Source organism: Lactuca serriola, chromosome 5, assembly GCF_051521515.1.
Source record: "Lactuca serriola cultivar US96UC23 chromosome 5, Lser_US96UC23_V15, whole genome shotgun sequence".
NCBI classification, from domain to species: domain Eukaryota; kingdom Viridiplantae; phylum Streptophyta; class Magnoliopsida; order Asterales; family Asteraceae; genus Lactuca; species Lactuca serriola.
Window position 1 is genome coordinate 246,112,228 of NC_136412.1, and position 19,114 is coordinate 246,131,341.

Sequence of the window (19,114 nt, forward strand, 5' to 3'; positions counted from 1 at the left end):
TTATGTTTCAGGTACCTCAGATGATCATAGGAAGGCAAAGGCTTGATTGTGCACCTCCTCATGTTGTGTTTTGTGATTTTGGGAAAATCACTGATGTTAAACTTGTTTTGAAAACTACAATGTAAACAATTATGAATTTTGGTTGGTTGCAAAAGTTTAAATTTTTATGAAATTTTATGGATGTTTCAAGCTGGTATCAAAGCCTTGGTTTGAGTGAATTGGAGGAACACTCGTGTGAATCCAGTCTCAAACTAAGGAAAAAGATTTTCAAAATAATTTTCAAACAATTTTCAAAATGGTCGAGGAGGAAGCAACATGCACAATCAGTCGGAGCCAGTAAGTAGACACCAAAATACCACACTGTTATTGATATCATGATATGATAGAACATCATGCTAATGATAGGCTAGGGATCTTCAGGAATAGAATGATAGAGTTGCCTGATTATATGATGCATGATAGCCTAGGACCTTTCTTTTTTATGAAATTGACATCATTGTTGTAGTTACTTAGTGTATGCGTCATGGTTATGCATAACAAAGATATTATAGCCTGAAAATGTTTGGTTTGGCCTTATTTCCTATTCTTTTTTGATGTAGGGCTTAGGGTAGGATCAGATATTTGAATGTCTATAGGGTCCAGCATTATGTATGACTAGCATACACGAGTATGATCGATTGTGGAAAGTTTGAATAATCTTATTATTCGGGAAGTCAAAACATGCAAAGTGAAACACAAGAATAATACTAATCCTATATGGCCCCAAACTCTTGAGTATAAATAAGACACCTTTCTTTAATCACCATATTCATTACTCATTATTCATTGTATAATGTTTTGGATAATCAACTTAATACTTGAATTACAACATTAGCTATCCCATGCCTAAGCATACATACTATGTTTACCTATGGCCCTTTCTTTGTGAAATAGATCAATTGAATAACATTTCCAATTACACTCATTTTACAATTCCCAATCCTTATCACAAGTGTAAGAATACCAAATTCTTGCCACTTTTAGAATACGTTTGATTCTAACATTTTATGCAATGATCTATTTGTAATATCACAACTCAAAAGTCACAAAGACTTTGGCAATGATATTACAAAGTGCTCTATTGGACATTGTTACAAGACAATTCCATAGATACGAAGTCTCACATTCAAAGTACATTCCTTTGAACATCCTTCTTGCATAAAAGTTTCTGATCAACATAGATTCTTATTATCTAACTCCCATTATGGAAACATTTCCATATTTGCCATATGACAATTCATTATTAATAGAATCTTATCAATTGATAATAATGTCAATACGTTCCAATCATTACTATACTTTCAACTGCCCACAAGTGATCAATCATTGTCGAACCTTAGATTGTCCTTGATAGTTGTTTAATTATTTTAGTCATATCCGGTTCTAGTCATTTTTCCCTCTTAATGCCCTAGGCATTTGGAAAATTTAGAACGGTCGAATATTACAGCATATGCAACCAATCCTATACGTGAAGCATGTAGGACACGATTCATAATGAAAAACGTGATACTTTACCAGTTTCTTTCTATAATATTGTCATATATAGAATTCATTTATGTTGAATCTTTTCAACATAATATCAATATGTCTTTTAACTGAATTTGATTAAAATTTCTCGATCCAAGCCTTTAGATTTTGAAACAAAAGTATAATATTCTTTCCCTTAATAATAGCAACACAACCTTTTCAACCCTTGCAACTTTGCAAAGTGAAACTTTTGTTTTCTATAATTAATATTGCTAACTTGCAAGACTTAAAATAATAATCTTGCTCTCACTAACATGATGATTATATCCATACCAACATAACATTTGTGCTCTCACTAGATTTGACATATACTTAGAAAACAGCTAAACTTCTAGAAAAAAAAAATACGTACTGACTTTCTTAACGAAACTTCATATTTCTGATATGAGATGCTTCAATAAGCTTTTATCTAAGCTTCTTAAAGTCATACACCTTTCCTTAGATAAATCATATGTATGTCTAAACTAATTCAAAACTTATAGCAATAAGTCCCAAATGTTTAGACTAATTGTCAAATCTCACAATTCGAACTATGAAGAGGGATGTCGTAATCATAATCGAATTTGAGAACGCAAATATCACAATTGCTATCTCCTTAAAATCTCTCTTAGTGAAAGTGTTTCATCACAATCATTTTCATGAAACGGAGACAAACCTTATGACACTTAGATTTTATGGTGTATGTGCTCTCATCCATGTGAATTTTTCGTAACCATAATCATAAGATAATGTTTGTGACAAATCCAAACTCTTATGGACATAACTTGTTCATTCTTCATTTCTTGCCATCAAGGGTCCTACGATTGCTTCCAAGTTATTTAGCAGCTCACCTATACTAGTCAATGAACTTTCATTTAACAATGTGCTAGCCTTTATTCAATCAATTTAGAACTCGTACAACTCATATGCATAAGTAACTTTGGTGGAATGGCATAGAAACAAAATTGTGTCAACACAATAGGTTACAAACCTCAAGTCGTGTGCTGGTGTCCAATAGGTTTACTCTTGATTAGTTCTTGAACCTTTTCAAGATCATTTAGACTCCCACTGACCTCTTGATACATAAGATTCTCTTGTCAAGAAACATTTATTGACAAACAAATATTCAAGAGTTAGTGCGGATTCTTATCAAGACAAACACTGCACACATTAGTCTTTGTCTTATCCAAGACATCACAACTTACCAATTTCAAATGTGCAAGAGTAAGAAAAACATTTTTTCTACTCTACATTTGATGAGTGTGTTAAATCTTCGTAAGATGTGCCACTCAAGTCACAATCTTGGAGTATGACTCTAAGACTTGATTTTGGAACGAAGTATGATTCACCTTTTGATTTAACTGCTTCAACAATTCTTGATTCCTCTTCTTAGCCATACTAGTGCATTAAGATTTACTTAGATGATCAATTGTGATATGGTTTCATAATCAATAAGACGGTCATAAAACATGATACTAAAGTACTCTCCCATCTTTTCAGATTAGAGAAACTCTTATCTTTCTGCCTAATTGGTTCTTCTTATTCGTTCTTCCATTCATTGAAACCTTTCAATGATTCAGAATTACACTTAATCTTGTAAGCATAACAACATTTACTAGACTTTTAGCAAATCATGACGAATAATCTTATTGTTATTTGTGGTGGACTCGACCAGTGCACAAAATTGCGTACCAGATCTCCTAGATTTCCATACATCACATGACTCAAATCATATGATTCCAAGCTTTTGTCCAATTGAAACAGGCCGATGGGAATCTTTCCTTACTTAGAAATTTACGACACTACCATAAATAACATAATTAAGAATCACATCCACTTAATATTGCTTATAATAGAAACATACAAGCATCAATTTTCACAAAAGACATTGCAGGGATATAAATAAGACAAAACTCAAAATTTAATTTATTTATAAAAAGGTGCGGAAAACTTGTCCTTACAATGAAAATTCAAATGAAAAACTATGTTATTACATATTCCTAAGCAATCTATCATAACTCTAAGCAACTTAAAAAATACAATCCTCGAACCATGCGATCAAAAACCATTTCTTCGTGATTAGACTCAGCTCACTCTTTCTTTAAGCTTCCTCCCTTTTCTTCGATCCTACAAAAATCAAAATGCAATCTTATCACATCATGTATTAAGAACCGAAATTAGGAACTTAATAGAGTTAGATAGTGGATTTTACCTGATGTAGAGTCATACAACTTGACTTTCCCATCTCTTAGATCTCTCAGGTAGTCAGGGCAGCTTCGTAACAAATGCCCCTTCTCTTGGCAGTAGAAACATATGGAATCTTCTGGAATGGTACATGGGACTATCTCAAACTCAACCTTTCTCTTGCGTAGAGAAAACTTTTTTGGACTTCCAATGTTGCCATCAATCTCCATAGAAGTTTAGGAGGTTGACTTACCAGACACATTTTTTGTACCATTGCACCAAATCATTGTTGATTCAGCAGCAATAAGCAAATAAGTCAACTCAATGAGAGTTACGTCGTGATCAATCATATAGTACTATCTAATGAACTTACTATATGAATCAGGAAGTGATTGAAGAACCCAGTCAACAGCCAACTTCCCTGGGAAAACAACACCCATCATTTTCAACTTGTCAATGTGTGACTTCATCTCTTAGACGTGTGCACACACAGACTTCCCATCTTCATGTATTTTTGCCAATAGGGATTGAGTGATCTTGAACTTTTCAAGCCTTCGAACTTGAGGGATAGAGAGAACTATTGGAGGAGGTGGAGGTAGTGAAGCATGGTTCTCATTTCCATGATCTAATCGTGGAACATCATCTTTAAGTGGAAAACTTTTTCCGACGGATTCAGAAAGACCATAGTTGTTAGACTTTGACATCTACAAAACGGGAGAAATTCAAGTTAGTTGATTGAGTCCTTAATAAAACACCCAAATGATATATTAACGCTAGGACCCAACACAAGATTCTACAACTTGGAAGAGGGATGTTGTAATCCAATTTGCAGAACATTTGAAGGTAGGTAAATGACGATTTACCAATTTCCACCATGAAAAACGAAAATTTTAAGTTTTAAGTTTTAAATGAATTTGAAACTCGACATCTTTTGAGATTCATTGAACTTTTCAGTGGAATGTTTAATCTTAATTGTGCCCTTCAAGTTTGTGACTGGGATGTCGAGGATCACAAACAAGTTGTGGATAACCATGCAAATTAGCTTGGTACTCTTGATGTTACAAATCACCTAATCAATGTGCCGGTTAACCACACACACTCCATTCATCTATGATAAACACCAAGCTACCCATTTCCATCCTTCATTGGTCCCATATTAGTGTGCCGGTTAACCACACACGCTCCACTAACGACCAACAAGGTGCAATGTGCAATTTCATGGATTAGCACCAACTTCACATTCTTCCTAAAGTAACTATGATTTGGGAATTTATAAAAGTGTTTAGTTACTTCGTATTTCATTATACTTATAATGGAAGGTTGTGTCCTATCATACCCGTTCGACTAACGACCCTCCAATAGTCAAGAATACGGTGGGTAAGAGTGGATACCCATTCAATCACCATTTTATAGGCAATTTCCTTAAACACCCCTTAGAGACCAGTTTCGTGAATGAGGCCTACTAACGATAACACTGACTCTTTACTTATACATATATAATATGTTAAACCTTTAAATGTTATATAGTATAATGTGTATTTTATACTTTTAGAATACTAAGTGGTTTAAACTTATTAATAAATTAGACCTTTAATTTGATTAATCTTAAACCATATAATTATGATTTATTAATTATCTCTTTTAACTAAACTCTTAATTAAATTAATAAACCATAAGGGTGTAAATTGAACTTTTCAAAACTTTAGGGTTTTAGAATTTAATATTTCATAATTAATACCTTTATTTAAAATTAAATTCCAAAACTTGAGGGCAAATTTTGAAACCTTTTAAAACATTAGGGTTTAACTATTTAAATTTCAAAAAGTAAAACTTTTAAGTTCAAATTTAAACTATAAAACTTATACGGTGGAATTTGAAACTTTTACAAATTAATAGGTTAAATATTTGACTAATAATAATCCTATATTATCCATATTTAACCAAATCTGTCAATTTTGATGAGTATAACCATTCCAAACATAAAAAATCGATTTTAGGCAATAAATATGAGTTTTGGAAGCAATCCTCAACAAAATCTGGCAGGAAAATCGAAATCCCCGGCACCAGACCCTTAGACTCGTCGAGTCCACTATGGAACTCATCGAGTAGGACCTACTCGTCGAGTCCATACAGGGACTAGGCGAGTCTTCCAAGCAGAAGACCAAAATTTCGATTTTCTTGAACTTTGGTGGTTCACTTTTGCATCTATTCACTACAAAAACAACCAGTCTCTGATACCACTGTTGGGTTATGAGCATAACATCATTCCAATGGTGTTCATGCAACCCTAATTGCTTTGATCTAGGTTTTTCTAAGATGAACACAACAACATTGAATAGCAAAGCAATAACCCTAAAGTTTAGCATACAAATCATAAAATTACATATGATTAGGGTTTAGATCTTACCGTGATTGTTATGTAGCAATAACAATCACAATCCTTCTTAATCTTGACTCTTGAAATCGTAGTGCCCCAAGTGTTGCACCTCTAATGGAGTCACAAAACCACTAGCAACAAGGAAGAAGAAAGGAGAGAGGAGAGGGAAAATCGGCTATAGAACTCTTCTTAGGGTTAGGTTGGCCGATTTTTGGATGTCCGGGGTGTCCTTATATAGCTGAGGAATTAGGGTTTCACTCAAAGGCCTCATCTGGTTGCTTAGGCTCTAAGCAACCCACAAGATCCTTCCAGAATCCCCTAATGGACGAAATCTTATGGTCCATCCAAAAGGATTTCGTCCAACCCTTTTCCAAGGGTTCCTTAGCCCATAATGCAGTTATCTTATAATTACAATATCAGCCCCCCAAGTTTAATTAATCTCTTTTAGCCATAAAATTAGTTTTTGACCAATATTAATTAAACAACATGATTTCTCTTTTAATATATTATTCATATAACATATTAATAAATCATAATTAATCCTCTTTCTCCTTAATTCATCCTATCAGTTGCTATGGTGAAGGCACCCCAAAAGGATCAGGCTCATAATCGGGTCAAGTACATACCAAAATAGTTATGGGTTTAGACACCTAATCCAACAGGTTGGGAAGTAGATGGAGATTCACACAAATAGGTGGTTGTATCTGTATAAGATACGTGTACATGGCCACCAAGACTTCCAGTGTCCTCGAAAGTTGACTTAACTGGAGAGTGCCATTGAGGTGTCTCAAAGCCAAATCCAATATCATCATGACGATTAGTTGACCTTTTGCTTCCACTGTCAAGATCAATTTCAACAATGACTTCATCAAGTGGGTATACCAGTTGTCTCTTCTTCTTCATGATCTTTTTGACCATTTCGTGAGTATTGTGTTTCTTCGAAGCCGGTGACACTGAAACAGGAACATCACGAATATGCACACCCCTCCTGTTATGTTGAGATTTGCATATTTTCTTTCTCCTTTTCGTTGTAGAAACTTCTTTAGGTGAAGAAATGGACTCAACTGGAACTTTTTCAATTATTGGTATTTTAGGAGAATGACGAGGTCAATGAGCAGGCTGCTTTGTTCTCTTGAGAATGTTTGTCTTTGAAGGAAAAACCTCCTTAGAAACGTCTTTTTAACACTCACTTGAACAAGTTTTGTAACCTCCTTCTCCACTTGCTCGGGAACAAATTTTGGTTGTTCAGTCTTCTTCGATTTCTTAGAAGCTTTAGCGCCCTTCGATGTACCTTCAGCCCCCTTTGGCAAAAGAACCCCAACTGTAACATTTGGGTTAACAAATGTTAATTACTGAACCAAAATCGGATTTGCTGGATCAATTCTTCGTAACATTGCATCAGGAATACGAGCCACACTTAGAAAGAGAACTGGATCATCAAGAACCAGTTTAGGAGTCTGCAATGTCGAGAACTCCACATTTTCATCCTCAGATGGAACCAAAATCCACTCTTTCTCATAAACAACTCTTAGAATTAAACTCTAGTATCGTGCACAAGATACTGCGTTCGTTACATTTGTGTGAGAAATTCTTGTACCAAATTCTTCCCATAACTTAGTCACATAGTCAACATTTAGGTGATAGTAAAGTCATGCGATCATTGCATACACCTCCAGCTTCGACTTATCAAGCCCTGAACTACGACCAGTCAAGCATTGTAGAAAAATACCAAACAAAAAATTCAACACACAGGGCAATGAAGACTTGCGAAATTAACTGATTATAGTGAGAGGTGGTTGATGACCCATCTCATTAAACATGAAAACAACCTGTTCATTAGTAACGTCATAGAATGGACCTATATACGAAGACTTCATAATCTAAGCAAACTATCGCTTGGTAAGCTTATGCAGTTTGTCATTCGTCAGCTGGAATGTAACCATTTTTGTCATTTTGTTAAAAACTTTTGTTGATCCTGCTAGTGATAACCAGGTCATTGGATCAGAGAATGAAGACGACATGACAGTTGAAAGAGCAGAGGGATTTAGGGAAACAATCAGCATCTGCAGTTGTTCAGGATATTGCATAACATCTGGTTGTAAACGAAGATTTGAGCTTTGAATCTTCACCAAGGGCTGAGAAGTAGCTCCTTCATTTGTGGTGCTAGATGGATCAACACTTCCAATTGGTGCCACCATGGTTAGGGCTTGCAAGAATTCTGTGAATGCGATTATCTATGAAGAAATTTGGGGAAAATTTAGCCAGAGAGCTTAAAGTCTTAAAATTAGACCACCAAATTCCTTTTATAACCGACATAGAATTTTGAATTTGAAATGATAACCAGTTAGATTTTGCCACGTGTTGCCTTGGTTATGGGGTTGGTTACCGTAAAATTTGGTACGTCAAAAAAGTGATCATCAAAATTTCCTAAAAACCGGTGAAAGAGTAAACCGTCACATCCGCCGAACGATTTGTTGAACCCAATGAGATAAGAACCTTCACTTGTTTCAGACAGTCACCATAAAGTTTCGTCTTTAAGAGAACACCATGCCTTCGCTATGAGCTTAGACTCAATCTCTTTTTAGGATTGCAAAGAGAAATCATATGCCAGACTTTGCGAAATCTATGTTTCGAATTGGTATTACCCAAAACCTGTAGGGTTCCAGTGAAAATGTGTGCCAAAGAATTAGCAGGAATCAAATTAAAAAAATGTGTGAATAATGACATCAAATAACATTTGATGTAAAAGTAGTTGAATCCCAGGCAAAGATCTCTTCATTCGACATCAAGAGAGATGATGAACTGCTTATGTGGTTTCCCGTGAAATACAATTGAATACTCCTTAATGAGTATCGAAGGGCCTCTTTTTGCACAGGTTTCGAAGGTAGGCACAATTTTCCTCAATACCACAACTTAACATAAGTGTGAGTAGATTGAACAAAATTACGTGGATGACTAGTGTAGTCAAGAACAAGTATGAGGTAGGATAATTTTCAAAGTGACTATAGTTCAAAACGATATTCAGACCTAAATCATATTCCAAAAAAATAATAAAAGATCTGGATACTGTTGGGCAAAAATGTCTTGGTTAGAGAACATTTTGTCAAGATCACGCATAACGAAAGAAATATGATTTTGAATATCGAAAGGCGGTACTGAAACAAATTTTTCTTTATAATCTTGAACACGATCTTCTCCATCAATTCCTTAGAAGTTGGGATTGTTGAGTTTCACTATCATCATGGAAAAATGAATCAGGATCATAAACCCAGATTGGCGTAATATCCACATTCTGGTTGGTTTCTACCAGAGATGTCGAGGATATGCAGTGATGTGTGTGATCGTGAAGAAAATTTTGGTGAAAAATATTGGTTAAGAAAACTCATTGTACCTCTATGAAGGATATGGACATTGCAGAAATCTCTTTACTCGAAATGAGAAGAGAAAGGTAGTTGTTCGACTAATGTGAATACAACATGTTTGGAAAGGAACACTTGTAGTGAGAGATCCATTAAGGCTTCAAAACACATAGAGTCTTTGAGGATTAAAGTCAACATAAAACAACATGCTTTTAGGGACACCTAATTAGTGCAATAGTTTATAATCATACCTGTCTCTCTTTTGAATCTATCCCATTGAACATTCGCCACCAACTCTCACGCACATAAATATCTCTGTCTCACACACATAGATATCTTCTTTATAATCATTCCATTCATTACAACATACAACAACATGCTTTTAGGGACACCTAACTAGTGCAGTAGTTTGTAATCATACCTGTCTCTCTTTTGAATCTATCCCATTGAACATTCGCCACCAACTCTCACGCACATAGATATCTCTGTCTCACACACATAGATATCTTCTTTATAATCATTCCATTCACTATAATTTTTCGCTCATCCTCTTGTTCGATTAAATGAAGGAAGAGAAAGCTCCATCCTTTTGTTTCAAAACCCACGTCTACTTTCCCCCTCTCTCACACACACTCTCATACACACACACAAACACATCTCTTCTTTATATCCACACTACTAGAAAACTGAATCAATAGCTACAGCACAATTCGTAGCTATTCCGTAGTCATTCCACAGGAAAACTGAATCAATAGCTACTACACAATCCGTAGTCATTCCATTCACAGTAAAAAAATCCTTTTCCATAATCCTCTTGTTCGATCAAATTAATGACAATAACTAGGATGACTCTCAAATCTATCACCTCTCTATTCACGATTTGAATATGTTATGAATTTACTTCAAGTCATGGAAAACCCATATTAATATTTCTTCAAACTCCATTTCCGATCACGCCACTACCTCCATGGAGTATCGACAATTTTCATATTGATTGGTAAAAAGACCCAATTTCAACAGCATCTTTAAAGCACTACCTCTATGAATACATACCCATGTTTTGCCGAGCTTCTTTCCCCAAAATTTCAAATAATTTTACTTGTGATAATGAAAATAATCAAATAATAATAAATCCTCGATTAAGCAATCCAATCCTTTATCTTACTCAACGATACTTAACAAATGAAAATCAAAAAATTCAATCCTTTTAATTCAAGTTGATGCTATATATACTAATAACTTATGATGAATCTTATTAAACCCACAATCCTTATCAATTGATGGCCATACAAACCCTACGAATTTGTCCTTGTCTCCCAGTTTTCACCTCAGTATTACCCATCTTCACCATTGCTCTTCCAAACTCATCGTTGAATAGCAATCCAGGTTGGCCTCTAACACCCAAGAAGCCTTGTACATACCTCTGAGTCCTCCTGTCACTCCATAGCTTTGCATCGGATTCAATAACTCCCCGTCCATTCCTCAAGTTTTCATAGAAGGAATTGCCAAAGCTATTAACATTGCCGGTATCCAAGTCCACACGCCTAAAGGCATTGCCACCATTGGGGCATAGGGCCCGGAGCTGTGGTAGGAATGCTGGTTTATATCCGGGTCGGTTCCATTGGTATTGTTGAAGTTGTATAGTCTATAGCTGAATAGCAGACAAGCTGTTGTTCCGATTGTGTGTCCTCTTGATCATAAAGAAAAAAAACTCATCTTTAATTCATTTGTGAGTTAATAGCGATGCATGATTGCATGCTGTGTAGTAGACATATATTGTACATTATTATGAAGCACTTACCAACTAGAGTAACAAGATCTTGAGTGTTAAGACCTTTATCAGCAAACTTTCTAATTTGAACAGTAATAGGATCGGTAGCCCCAGGCAAGTTAGCAGTATCCGATGCTTGTGAAACCAATCCATCTCTCCGCCCTAATGGCACCTGCCACCTACGACCACCCGTCTGAAAGACATTGGAAAAACGAATAAAGACCACGTACAGTTTTGCATTTAATTAACTACATTATCTTAACAAACAGCTTGACAGGATATGTTGTATAGGGGAACATTTAATAATTACCAGGACTACAGAATCTCGGGCAGCTAAGGCAACAATATCAGCACAAGAGACCACACCAGGGCATGCAGATTCGAGCTGGGCCTTTGCAGCATCAATAACTTCAAAGCCTGTCAGTAGGGAGTTGGGTCCGGAAGCCTTTTCAGTCGACGGGCCTTCTATTAGAACAGATGCATCACAACCATTGACGAAGCAGTCATGGAAGAACATCCGAAGTAAACCAGGTGCAATAGTGCGGTTAGCTTGGACAGCAGACTCAACCGCTGACTGGACAATTGATTCGACCCTCGGGCAGGTGGCCCGGTAGAAGCCAACGCGGGTGCCCTGGCCTCTACCCCGACTGCCTTGGCCTTGTGCCATTGTAGTGAAGGTGGCTAACACTAGAACCAGCAGGATAAGTGTTTTGTTAAGAGAAGAAACCTCCATTATATTACTATCGAAGAGTGTTGAATATTATTTAAGTGTCCAAAAACTGTGCATGATCGATTGGAATACTGTTTTGAGCGTATGAGTTGATGACGACGACATAGCAGGGAGCCAAGGTATTTATAGCCTTTAGGGGAGATCTTAAAAAGGTCAAATATACGTGGTTTTAAAAAGTCAGCGAACCTGATATGCATGGAGTTTCAAGGAAACAAGGTGAAGGAGAAACCTTCAGAGTTCTGGGAACAAGTGGGATCCAATTCATTAATGTCACAAACGGGAGAGGGTAGATCATAGGTCATTTGATTTGACGATGTCCAAATGTATAGAAATAAAAAAAAAATTATTCAGAGTCCCATGAGGTTTTAAAAAAAAATGCGTTTGTAATAACAAGTCGACTACTGTAAAATAAAAACAAGCCAAAGTCAAAATGCAACCAAATGAAAACAACCAAAGAAATTAGTTTAATTTAAATTTACTGAATAGACATAAATTTTATATGGAAGCAGGCTTAATGGCTTAAGTGCATCCATAATCCATTGAACTCCATCATTAAGCGTCTATACAATATCATCTACAACCCATTAAACACATATATTCAATCCTAATCACCATTTTATTTCTTTTATTGAACAATTCCTTCTATTGAACAATAATTATTGAACTCTTTCATTCAACTCTATTATATGTGATCACCTACACTCAATTCAACTTTTATTCAATCATAATTATCACCTATTAAACTATTAATTATATTATTTGCATTGTTGATGCTTTAAGTTCTTGGGAATAAGTTTCCGGAGTTTATCAAAGAAATTATATTTATATGTGCAAAATATAACTTCTTCATTATAATAAACAAAAAATAAAAAAAATATATAATATTTCTGGTAAGCTGGATGCAGAAACTATTCAAACTAGATTTACGAATCGAACTACGTACGTACTAGTACGTCGCAGAAAAAAACCATTTTAAATTAACCGATGAAATTATTTGAAGTGTTCATGAATCATGCCTGTACTTATCGTATGTAAATGAAAAACAATACATTATTGAAGAGTTCTCATTATGAACCAAAAAACAATTCACAGGAATAGTATAAGTATCTCAACAACTCAAACTTAACGTGAATATTTTATTGGTGACTTTTAAGTTTTAAATAGATTAACTGACAAATCAGTATTTTATTCTGCTTAAAGTTTATCGCGGTACCCGATTAATTTACTAATCAGTAGGAACAATTCCGTGATTCATTGATGTATATCCATATAATTAACCGTATGTTACTGCATATCATCATAAAAAGTCAATCATTGATAATTATTAAAACACAAGACGTATTTTGCTACGATGATACATTAGTTTTTTTGGAAATTTTCCAATATTTTGTGCAAATTAAACATGTATTTATGGTAATTAGAAAAAGTCAATCATTAAAATCTATGTTTCCACTTTCAGTTTTCCTAGGTTATATAGCTGTTAAACATTAATTTAACTAAAATGAAAATTATAAATAATATATAGTTTAGTTTTTTTACAAGGTCATAAATCATGTTGATTATTTTTCTTAAATTACTTCTTCTAGCAAACTTACAAAATCCCATATATATATATATATATATATATATATATATATATATATATATATATATATATATATATATATATATATATATATATATATATATATATATATATATAACCCGTGGGAACTACGGTGACAAAATTAATTAAATTTTCATGGTGAAAACTCAAAATTATTATTCAGTTATTTTAAATAAATTATTAATTAAAAGAAATTTTTTTAGTTATATAAAATTAGAATCGTTAATTTGAATAAATATGTGAAATTATATCATCTTATAATTTTTATTAATTTTATTTTAATTTTTATTCTAATGTTATTAATTTTATTTAATTAGAGTGAGAAATTGAAATTTTGAAATTTGAAATTGGGAATCAATAGGTTGACATGTGACATGTATTAATTAGGAGGTTTAATAGGATGTCACTTGGCAAAAAAAAAATATGTATTAATTAGGAGGCCTAATAGGATGACACATGTCAAAAGGAGATTAAAACTATTTTTTTATTAAAATAGGGAGATATATATATATATATATATATATATATATATATATATATATATATATATTCTAATTAATGTTCATTATATCTTTAACATCTAATATGCATTAATTATTTTCTTAAAATAACTAAAATGATTGGTCCAGAATCAATCCTACATGCACACAATAGATAGTTAGAACAATATAACCTAACCTTATATATATATATATATATATATATATATATATATATATATATATATATATATATATAGGGTTAGGTTATTTTGTTTTTACTAACTATTGTGTGCCAGAATGCACAGATCTGGATCATCGGATGAATATAATCAAAGGTCATGATTTAAGGATCTATGATAGTAGAATAGGATAGCATGTACCATGTAATCACACAAATTTCAGCATAAGGGCATTTTAGCCAATTAACCTATATTAAAAAAGGAAATTTTTGGATTTTTAGGGATGATTAATTCCTTTATTTATTAAAAATCTGAATATTTTAAATTAATTCAAATTTAAAAATTCGATTTTATTCTGTCAGAATGATAGAATGCCAACCATAAACTAGTAAATATATTTTCCGATTTTATTCTGTTAGAATAATAGAATGCCAAACATAAACTAGTAAATACATTCTGAAAGAATACACTAATAACAACATTCTGGAAAAAAAAAAAAAAAAAAAACATTAAAATCTAACAAAAACACTAATCTATTATGAAAGAATATTATTTTTAAGCAACACTTTATACATTGTAGCATAACACATTCTGGTTTAATACACTCTTGTTCTATATGTTTTCTTCCTTCTCCACATCAATGTTAGCCTCTTTAAAACCTGCATCCACAAAGAAAAGATAATCAAGTTTCAAAAATTAAACAATTCAATGCATTCAAATAGAATACAACAATAAAAATTCTTATAGAATAAACTATTCTTGCAGAATGGTTTTGAATATTCTATACCTTCTTCATTCTGAAAGAATAATAGTCTTCTTCAAACTAAAGCGCTCTTTATTCTAAAAGAATATTGCCCTCATTCTGAAAGAATTTTTAGGTGAACATTCATTTGGTAAAGCAAACAACTTATATTACTATAGGTGAAAATCAAAAATTATAAAGTTTGAAAACATTTAAAGCTAAAGTTTGCAAACCTTTAAGTATTATTCAATTAACTAAAATATTAAAAAGAGAGAAAGAGAGAGAGAGAGAGAGAGAGAGAGAGAGAGAGAGAGAATGTGAATGGGATGGAATGGAGTCAGTCATCACCTTGAGAAGGTGCAGTAACACATCGTTTTGATGCCAACTCAGTTGCTCCTGGAGCTGCAGCTTTCTGGGGACGAAAGGGTAATTATGTGTCAAGATAAACTGAAGGCCACAGGAACTGTATGTATAAATCCGTAATCTTCACCATCTACAAAGTAGACATTGATTGTAAAACAACAGGAACAAACACAGAGAACACCCATTGACATTGAAACCACAAAAACCTAAACAGCCATTAGGAATATACATAATTGAAAAAATACCTTACAACTCCTTACCAAATCCATCTTTATCTAATAAATAGATTGCACCTAATAAATCAGCAGCAATCAAACCGATAAAAACAACTCATCTCCTTCCCCAAAATCTACGACGGATCTAATGGAAAATGTTCAAACAGAAGATGCAATTAAACACCTTTAAAACATATTAGAAACCACACAATTCCAGAATAACAAAATCAAAAGTGTTCCATTCCACCTAAAATCGGACAGAAATTAGGGCGACTTACATGAAGAATAAAGTTAGGGAGCGAATTGAAATGATGACTGCATGTTTCTGTCTCGAATCCACTACATCTTCCTTGCTCGACTCCTCTATATTGGTGCAATCGATTGGAATAACGACTCATCAAACATCGATTTGAAGTAATGGAAGCGGTACAAGGTCCACCGATATGGATGGACACTAAGTAATTCTTCTAGAAGGCCAGGAATATAAAGGTTGACTGCAATGGTTGGGATCGATGGATGCAGAAAAAAAAAATTGGAACAACATCGATCTTCTGCTTATACACAGAAGAAAGGGAAGAGGCTTCCCTCCTTTGATCGAAACCATATCCGACGGATTTTTGCGGCCTATCGGTTTAATATAAACAGGGAAGAACACATAGATTTTAGAAAGTTAATGAATTACCATAATTAAATATACAAGATTACTATAATACCCTTATATATTTTATTTACTGATTTATTATATCCTCAATTCTCATTGGTGCATACATGCACACAATACTTGCTAAAAACATTTGAACCTAGCTCTCTCTCTCTCTCTCTCTCTATATATATATATATATATATATATATATATATATATATATATATATATTGTTCTAACTATCTATTGTGTGCATTTAAGATTGATTATGGACCAACCATTTTAGTTATTTTAAGAAAGTAATTAATACATATTAGATGTTAAATATATAATGAGCATTAATTATAAGTTCAGCATTTAATATGCATTAATTACTTTCTTAAAATAACTAAAATGATTGGTCCAGAATCAATCCTAGAAGCACACAATATATAGTAAAAAATTTGAACCTATATATATATATATATATATATATATATATATATATATATATATATATATATATATATATATATATATACTTATAAAAGAGTAGTTTTTTTGCTAAGTGTCATAATATTAGAACTCCTAATTAATATGATGTCACTTATCATTCTATTAATTCTTTATTTTAAATTCATTAAACCTCCTAATTAATGTGATGTTATTTGTCAATCTATTTATTCTTTATTTAAATTTTAAATTTTATATTATTGTTTTCATTAGTCCACAAATAAAAAGAGTCTAATATATATGATAAATTAATTCCATATATTTATTTGAATCAATAATTATAATTTTACATAACTAATAAAAAAATCTCTTAATTAATAATGTATTTAAAATTTTATATAAAATAATTGATTAATAATTTTGAATTTTTTACTATGAATATTTAATTAATTTTGTAACCGTGGTTTCCACGGGTTATAAACTAGTATATATATATATATATATATATATATATATATATATATATATATAGGGTTAGGTTATATTGTTCTAACTATCTATTGTGTGCATGTAGGATTGATTCTGGACCAATCATTTTAGTTATTTTAAGAAAGTAATTAATGCATATTAGATGTTAAAGATATAATGAGCATTAATTAGAACTTCAACATTTAATATGCATTAATTACTTTCTTAAAATAACTAAAATGATTGGTCCAGAATTAATTCTAGAAGCACACGATAGATAGTAAAAACATTTGAACCTAACTATATATATATATATATATATATATATATATATATATATATATATATATATATGTCACTCTATAGCTAAAATCGGTTACTACACATATGTCACATAGTATCACAATAATTGAATCATAGTAATCAAAGTAAACACAACCATTACAATATAATATGGATATTTACATCTATTTGATTCATTGTTTGTGTACATCAAAATTAAAGTATAGCAAAATATAAAAGACGTGTCAATGTATGCTCCGTCTTCTTAAAATGCTGCTGAAGTACCTGTCTACTAATCCCTTGAGAATACAAGCGGTTTTGAAAGAGTATCAGCATAAAGCTGGTGAGTTCATAAGAATGTTTTGTTGTGAAAACCATGTCATCGAGTTCTGAAAATGTATGCCTGCTTCCCAAGAAAATCTAATATTTTCTAACATGTTTGTTCGTTAATGTACGTATAGTATGTTCTTTTTGAAAACCTTGGCTACCGCCAATACGTATAGTAGTTTTATTATTTAAAATAAAACCATGTATTGTATCCCTGGAAACCCTCCAGTGTAATGTGTAGTAGTTCTATTATTTAAAATAAAACTAGAGAAAAATGAAATTCCGTAAACAAAGATTTGTTTATACTATTGTGACTTCGCATAACCATGCTTGATATGACTGATGACCTCATCGACGTTTCTTCAGGCGTCGTATGGTAAGATATTTGTCACCCCACGCATGCCTGCCTAACTGAAGCTATCAGTTTAGGTGTGGGATTGTCAGTCCCGAATAGATCTATTCACAAATCTTATGATCTACCTCCAGGAGACTCTAGTTATACAAAATGTTGAGGATTTTACCAGTACCTCGAAGGGTTGCAAATGAAGAGGTGTCTCACAATCATGTATTAACTAGTTTACGTGTTGTTCTGCATCGTATTCTCATAATTGAAATTGTTTATATACTTGGTAGAGTATAAATAATTATGCGTAAAATAATTATTTAGTGTTGTACTCTTTATATCTGAACGTAGTAATGGATATCATAAATTAAAGTTGTCATGGTTTATATGATTGATCATGTAAGTAGTTTGTATCGGTAAAACTGGTAATGAATTCCCTAAACTATACCTATTATAGTTTGACTGAAAAGTTATGTTCTTGATTCATGATTTGTTCTGAATACTATGCAATTATGATTTGAAAGTGTCCCTTATGCTCCGCATAATACAAAAGGGATAAAATATCTATATATTTTATGAAAATCGATGGACTGTATCAATTGCATAAGTTTTAATCTTGTTGAAATCCTTTTTTTTTGTTTTAGTTCACAAAATCATTTGTGTTTGGCTTGTATTCCCCCCTAAAAACGTTGAAAAACCATGAAAGCATAGGAGTATGAGCTCACTGATTTGTCGTGTGAAAGCGTTGAACTGAAAGATCCTCAAGTTGTTGTACGTGACACTTAACATAACCTATTATAAAATAAATACATATATGTATCTAAATTAGCGATTTCGTTAGATAAAGTGTTAGAAAAACAATTGCTTTTGGCTAAGGAATGTTACCGGGACTTGATTGAATCGAGGAAACGAGTTTTTCACCGCTTAGGAGGTATGTTCAGCCGTAAAGGGAGTGTACGGCCGTGAACCGTATATGGTCGTAGACTGCCTCTTGAAGGGTGTACAGCCTTTCAAGGTGTACAGTCGTAAACGAGTGTACGGTCAATGCAGATTTGCAGTTTTGAAG

General features: G+C 32.8%; 1 pseudogene across 1 annotated transcript; it reads right to left on the reverse strand.

Moving 5' to 3' along the window:
* Nucleotides 1–10,715: 10,715 nt before the first annotated feature.
* On the reverse strand, nucleotides 10,716–12,033 carry LOC145051535 (peroxidase N1-like; annotated as a pseudogene). Its single transcript, XR_013683683.1, has 3 exons — nucleotides 11,547–12,033; nucleotides 11,263–11,429; nucleotides 10,716–11,155 (listed from the first exon to the last, which is right to left on the reverse strand). The product of XR_013683683.1 is annotated as a peroxidase N1-like (transcript).
* Nucleotides 12,034–19,114: the final 7,081 nt, after the last annotated feature.